This window comes from Physeter macrocephalus, chromosome 11 (assembly GCF_002837175.3).
Source record: "Physeter macrocephalus isolate SW-GA chromosome 11, ASM283717v5, whole genome shotgun sequence".
In the NCBI taxonomy this organism is placed as follows: domain Eukaryota; kingdom Metazoa; phylum Chordata; class Mammalia; order Artiodactyla; family Physeteridae; genus Physeter; species Physeter macrocephalus.
The window spans coordinates 93,172,098-93,178,842 of record NC_041224.1 but is presented as its reverse complement, the minus strand read 5'-3'; positions in this window follow the sequence as shown (position 1 = coordinate 93,178,842).

The window sequence follows — 6,745 nt, the reverse complement described above, 5'->3', positions numbered from 1 at the left end:
ATTGTAAATAGAGCTGCAATGAACATTGTGGTACATGACTTTTTTTGAATTATGGTTTTCTCAGGGTATATGCCCAGTAGTGGGATTGCTAGGTCGTATTATGGTAGTTCTATTTTTAGTTTAAGGAACCTCCATACTGTACATCTCCCTAGTGGCTTCACCAGTTTACACTCCCACCAACAGTGTAGGAGGGTTCCCTTTTCTCCATACCCTCTCCAGCATTTATTATTTCAACAAATCCTTTTGAGTTTACATTCTGAAATGAAAATGGTGTAAAGTTTACTATATGTATACACTTACAGAACAAAATTTGAAAGTGTACTGTGCATCTTGATGTCAGTCTTCAATTTTCTCTCATCAAGACTGAGGTTCCGTAGCACCGGTCTGATGGCAATAAACTCACAACTCATCTGGTCTATACCTTTTCCTGTTTCCTACATTGCTCTCATCCTGATGACTCAGTTGCTATTTCTTCTTTTCTCCTCTCCTCCCCTCTCCTCTCCTTCTTTCAATAGTTAGTGAGTGCCTATTATGTGCCAGGCGCTGTGCTAGGCAGTGAATATACAAAATTACTCCCTGTCTGATGGGGGAAAACAAACACGAAGAAAATGATTAAAAAGAGTGTAATAATTTCCATATAAAAGGAGGGGGAAAAAACTGCCTCTTTGGTAAGGTACAACTTGGCAGGAAATGACATTGTAATGAGATTTTGAACTGAGTAAAGTGGAAAAATTTATACCGTGTTTTTTAGCACACAAAAGGCATATCTAGTAGCATGTGTGTGGTAAAAACTGAAATAGTGTATAGGAGACTCACTATAATATACTTCCTCTAGTGCTATCTTCCACTTCATCCATAGCTTTGTGAAACTGTAGGGTGGATCGACGGGGTCTGAAAGCATAACTGAAGGTCTCTAGCAAGCCACATGGGAAGGCGACTTGGTTTGTGGTTACATGTGATCACTGTGCTTTAGCCCCAACGTAGTTCTTTTTTATAAGGTCTTTAGAAAGAACTTCCTTTCTAACATTTCAGCTTGCTTCTCCCCCACCCTCTACAAACCTCTCAGAAACCACTAAGAAAGCAGCTGATCAAAACCTACAATCTTATATGACAGTCTACGGAAAAACAAAAACTTTTTACAGAAGTTTTTTCTCAGAGTAGATTCTTCTGCCAAGCAGTTAATGGCTCTTGTATTGACAACACTTATTCACTTGTAAGCATATGGTCTTTATGGTAGGGCTGCCCAATAATTTAAATGTTGCCCAACACAGAGTCTAATCATGCAGCAGATGCACAGATGGTTCTGGAATGAACATACTGGTGGACCCTGAAGTTAACTTTCCTCATTTTCTATTGCATTTTAATGTTTTGTGACTTACTGACAATGGATTTCATTAGTATAGAACTCTGCTAGGTAGTTTCCAGATTACGTGAACTATGGTTCTGGTAACTTCATATGAGCGTGCATGTTATCTGGTTAGTTTTAGTGATTAAAATCTTGTCTTTGAGTAATACTTTAGAAAATATGAAACTTTCCCATGCCAGATAATTGAATAAAATAGCAGCTGATGCTGTATCAGGAGACTCAGACAATGAGCACATTGACTTTTGTGCTATATTAGACCATTACAGTGAAGTAGAAATAAGTACAAGTATTATTCTCCCCAAACAAAGAACACTGTGTCTAGGATTTTGGTATTTGTATCACGGTTCTGGATTCTAATAACTAATGGTGTGGGCAAACTCAGCTAATCTATCTGGCCTCATGTTTTTCATCTGTAAAATAAGAGTTGCCTAAATCAGAGTGTTTTCCTGCCAAAAAGTTTGAAAATACTCTTTAAATAAAATTGCAGGGGAAAAGAAACTATATAAAAGGTATACAGCTGGAATTGCGGTTGAAGCAGGAATGTCCAAGAATCTGGGACTCAGAAACGCAGAGGCAACCTTGCTGAGAAACACTGTGGCAGCTTCCAATGAGTGAGGGAAGTAAGGACCATGTATTTACTGCAGTGTAAAACAATGTGATGTGTGGGAGTGGGAAGCTCCTCTTCTAGAATGGCAAATCAGGGAGCTTTGTGTACAGGTGTGCTCCCTGGGCAGTAATGGCAAAATCCATCTGTGCTTATTCCAAACTGAATTTTTAGATGGGTCATTTACTCTTCAGCATTCTGTTACCTTCAAACTATGAAATTCTGAGTTTCTGATACTCCCAAGTATAGGAAGACACGTCGTGAAAGCACCATCCTCTGAGATAATCATCTATTCCTCAAGTGGTGACAATCTTTAAAAAACTTTCTTATTTTTAAAAGCCAGCGTGGAGTAGTTCTAACCAAAGCCCGCAAAGTAATCCTGTTTCTCAGTGATTTCATTAACCACTTGTAGTGGCTTTCTTGATCTGGAGATGATTTTCTACCTGACTGGGAAGTACTCATCTCTTCAGCATTTATTTAGTGTCTGCCACATGCCAGGCATGTGCTCAGGGCAAGTGATAAAAGAAAACTCTTCATCTTCAGGGAGGTTAAGGTGCAGCATGGGAGATTGCCACACAAACCAGCAATTCCAGTGCACTGTGTTGAGTTCCTCTGAGGTCTGAACAGGGTGCTGTGGGGAAGTTGGACAAGTAAACCAAGTCAGCCTAGTGGAGGAAGCCTTCATGGAGGAGATGATGCCAGAATAAGCCAAGAAGGAGGCTGAGAGGAGGAAGAAAAGTGTTTCAGGTAGAGGGCACAGTATATGAGGAAGCACTGAGGCCAGAAACAGTAATAAGAGTTGAGGATCTCCAAATACTTTGTGGTGGCTAGAGAACCAACCACGTGTGTGTAGGCTGGAAACAAAGCTAGAGAGGTGGGCAGAGCCTCCCTCACATGCCATGATCGGGGGTTGAACTTTATTTTGAAGGCTGTGGAGAATCTCTGATGGAGTGTAAATAGGGAAACAACAAAATATAGATTCATTAGGAGTATTAGGAGGCTCACTCTGTCAACAATATAGGTGATTGACTATGGAGGGATGATAGGGAGAAAGTGAGAAGGAATGAACTTAGAGGGTAGGGGATCAGTGAGGAGATGGGTCCAGGGAAAAACTGGTCAATAGCAGATGGAAGGCCATGGCTTTTAATTATTCTTGAATCATCCTTTCCTTTCTCAGTAAACTGTACTTGGTCATGATATATATATATATATATATTTTAATGTTCCATCGAATTCTATTTGCTAATATTACATTAGAGATTTTTGCATGGATGTTAATTAGCAAGATTTCTTATTTCTTTTCTATGCTTTGAAGGAATAAAAATAATATCACATTTTTTGTTCCTTGAAGATTCAAATCCAATGCATTTGTCAATCTTTTTCAGCATAGTTTTCTTGGGGGTGGGGATGTGGGGAGTTGTGATCTCAGAAGAAGATGAACAAATCTATGGTTATGAAAGAAATTAAGAATGCTCTCGGAGTTACCTGGTGGTCCAGTGGTTAGGACTCCACGCTTCCACTGCAGGCAGCATGGGTTGGATCCCTGGTGGGGAACTAAGATCCCATGTGCCATGTGGTGTGGCCAAAAAAAAAGAAGAATGCTCTCAATTTTGATAATTTGTAACTTCTTAGAAACTATCCATTTCATCTTGAAATTCAATGTTATTTTTACAGAGTTTTCACAAAAGTACTCATAATCCTTTTTAATATCTTAGGCATATGAGTCTTTCTTTCATTGTTGATATCTTCCCCCGCAGTATCATTGTTGATTGTGTTTGTGCTTTCTCCTTTTTATTTTTTGTTTAGACTAACAGCTGGTTTATCTTTAATTACTTTTCCCCCTAAGAACCACCTTTTGGTTTTACTGATTAATTCTACTTTCTTCTGTTTTAGAATGTCAATTTCTGCTTTTTATCTGAAATAGTTTGTTTCTTTTGCTTTCCTTACGTTTTATCCTTTTAAAATTATTGAATTGAATTCTTGTCTAGCAATGCAGGTGTATAGACTTGTATGTTTTCACCTGTGCATAGCTTTAACTGTTTGCATTGGGTTGTATTAATGTAGTATTTTCAATACTATTATTTGCTAGATATTCTGCAACTTTGTGGAGTCAATAAATGAATTATGATCATAATTGTCAAGGAGTTATAACATTTCAGGTAGTTGGTTTTATTAGTTAATAATTTCTACTTTAATTGCATTATAATCAGAGATCATGGTTATTAACTACAATTACTATTTGTTTTTTGATGTTTTTCTGGTGTTTAATAAATGGTTACATTTTGTAAACATTTTAACAAGTATTTGAGAATGGGTCTATTCTGTGTTCAGGGCTGAAGTTATAAAAATGTAATCTAATGAATTAGATTCCAGATTCTTTATATCCTCACTCTTTTTGAGTAGCTGAATTGAGTGGGGCTGAGAGAAATAAATTAAAATCCTCCTGTGTTTGGAGGAATCTCCTTAAATTTCCTGCTTTTAAAGCTTTACGTACTCTGATGTTACAATAATGGGAATGTAAAATGAACACTAGTTATTTCTTCATTGTAGATTGAATGTTATTATAATGATAAAATACTCTTGTTTAATGCTTATTGCCTGTGAGTCTGGTAAAGACATGACAAATAAATACAAAAAAAAGAAAAAACCAGAATTACTTGTAATGTCATTTTATTTTTAATATTTCTGAATGACTGAGTAAGGCATATCATTAGTTTTTATTTATTAAATCCAATTGGAGAATCTATGAAGGATTTATTGTATTTCACATACATATATAACATGTTTCAATGCTGTTGTCTTATGTTTTTCTCTGTCTAATGCTTACATTGTTTTCCATCTTTTTTTAAAAAAATCTTTATTGGAGTATAATTGCTTTACATTGTTGTGTTAGTTTCTGCTGTATCACAAAGTGAATCAGCTATACGTATACATATATCCCCATATCCCCTCCCTTTTGGGTCTCCATCCCACCCTCCCTATCCCACACCTCTAGGTGGTCACAAAGCACCGAGCTGATCTCCCTGTGCTATGCTGCTGCTTCCCACTAGCTATCTATTTGACATTTGGTAGTGTATATATGTCCATGCCACTCTCTCACTTTGTCCCAACTTACCCTTCCCCCTCCCTGTGTCCTTAAGTCCGTTCTCTATGTCTGCGTCTTTATTCCTGATCTGCCCCTAGGTTCTTCAGAACCATTTTTTTAAAATTAATTAATTTATTTTTGGCTGTGTTGGGTCTTCGTTGCTGTGCGTGGGCTTTCTCTAGTTGTGGCAAGCAGGGGCCACTCTTCATCGCGGTGCGCGGGCCTCTCGCTATCGCGGCCTCTCTCGTTGCGGAGCACAGGCTCCAGACGCGCAGGCTCGGTAATTGTGGCTCATGGGCCCAGTTGCTCTGCAGCATGTGGGATCTTCCCAGACCAGGGCGCGAACCCGCGTCCCCTGCATTGGCAGGCAGATTCTCAACCACTGCGCCACCAGGGAAGCCTCCATATATATGTGTTAGCATACGGTATTTGTTTTTCTCTTTCTGACTTACTTCACTCTGTATGACAGACTCTAGGTCCATCCACCTCACTACAAATAACTCAATTTCGTTTCTTTTTATGGCTGAGTAATATTCCATTGTATATATGTGCCACATCTTCTTTATCCATTCATCTGTTGATGAACACTTAGGTTGCTTCCATGTCCTGGCTATTGTAAATAGAGCTGCAATGAACATTGTGGTACATGACTCTTTTTGAATTATGGTTTTCTCAGGGTATATGCCCAGTAGTGGGATTGCTAGGTCATATGGTAGTTTTATTTTTAGTTTTTTAAGGAACCTCCATAGTGTTCTCCCTAGTGGCTTCACCAGTTTACACTCCCACCAACAGTGTAGGAGGGTTCCCTTTTCTCCATACCCTCTCCAGCATTTACTGTTTGTAGACTTTTTGATGATGGCCATTCTGACTGGTGTGAGTTGATACCTCATTGTAGTTTTGATTTGCATTTCTCTAATGATTAGTGATATTGAGCATCCTTTCACGTGTTTGTTGCCAATCTATATATCTTCTTTGGAGAAATGTCTATTTAGGTCTTCTGCCCATTTTTGGATTGGATTGTTTGTTTTTTTAATATTCAGCTGCATGAGCTGCTTGTATATTTTGGAGATTAAACCCTTGTCGGTTGCTTTGTTTGCAAATATTTTTTCCCATTCTGAGGGTTGTCTTTTCATCTTGTTTATGGTTACCTTTGCTCTGCAAAAGCTTTGAAGTTTCATTAGGTCCCATTTGTTTATTTTTGTTTTTATTTCCATTTCTCTAGGAGGTGGGTCAAAAAGGATCTTGCTGTGATTTATGTCATAGAGTGTTGTTCCTATGTTTTCCTCTAAGAGTTTGATAGTGTCTGGCCTTACATTTAGGTCTTTAATCCATTTTGAGTTTATTTTTGTGTATGGTGTTAGGGAGTGTTCTAATTAAAATGCCATTGGTAGTTTGATAGGGATTGCACTGAATCTGTAGATTGCTTTGGGTAGTATAGTTATTTTCACAATGTTGATTCTTCTAATCCAAGGACATGGTATATCTATCCATCTGTTTGTATCATCTTTTATTTCTTTCATCATTGTCTTATAGTTTTCTGCATACAGGTCTTCTGTCTCCTTAGGTAGGTTTATTCCTAGGTATTTTTTTCTTTTTGTTGCAATGGTAAATGGGAGTGTTTCCTTAATTTCTCTTTCAAATATTTCATCATTAGTGTATAGGAATGCAAGAGATTTCTGTGCATTAGTTT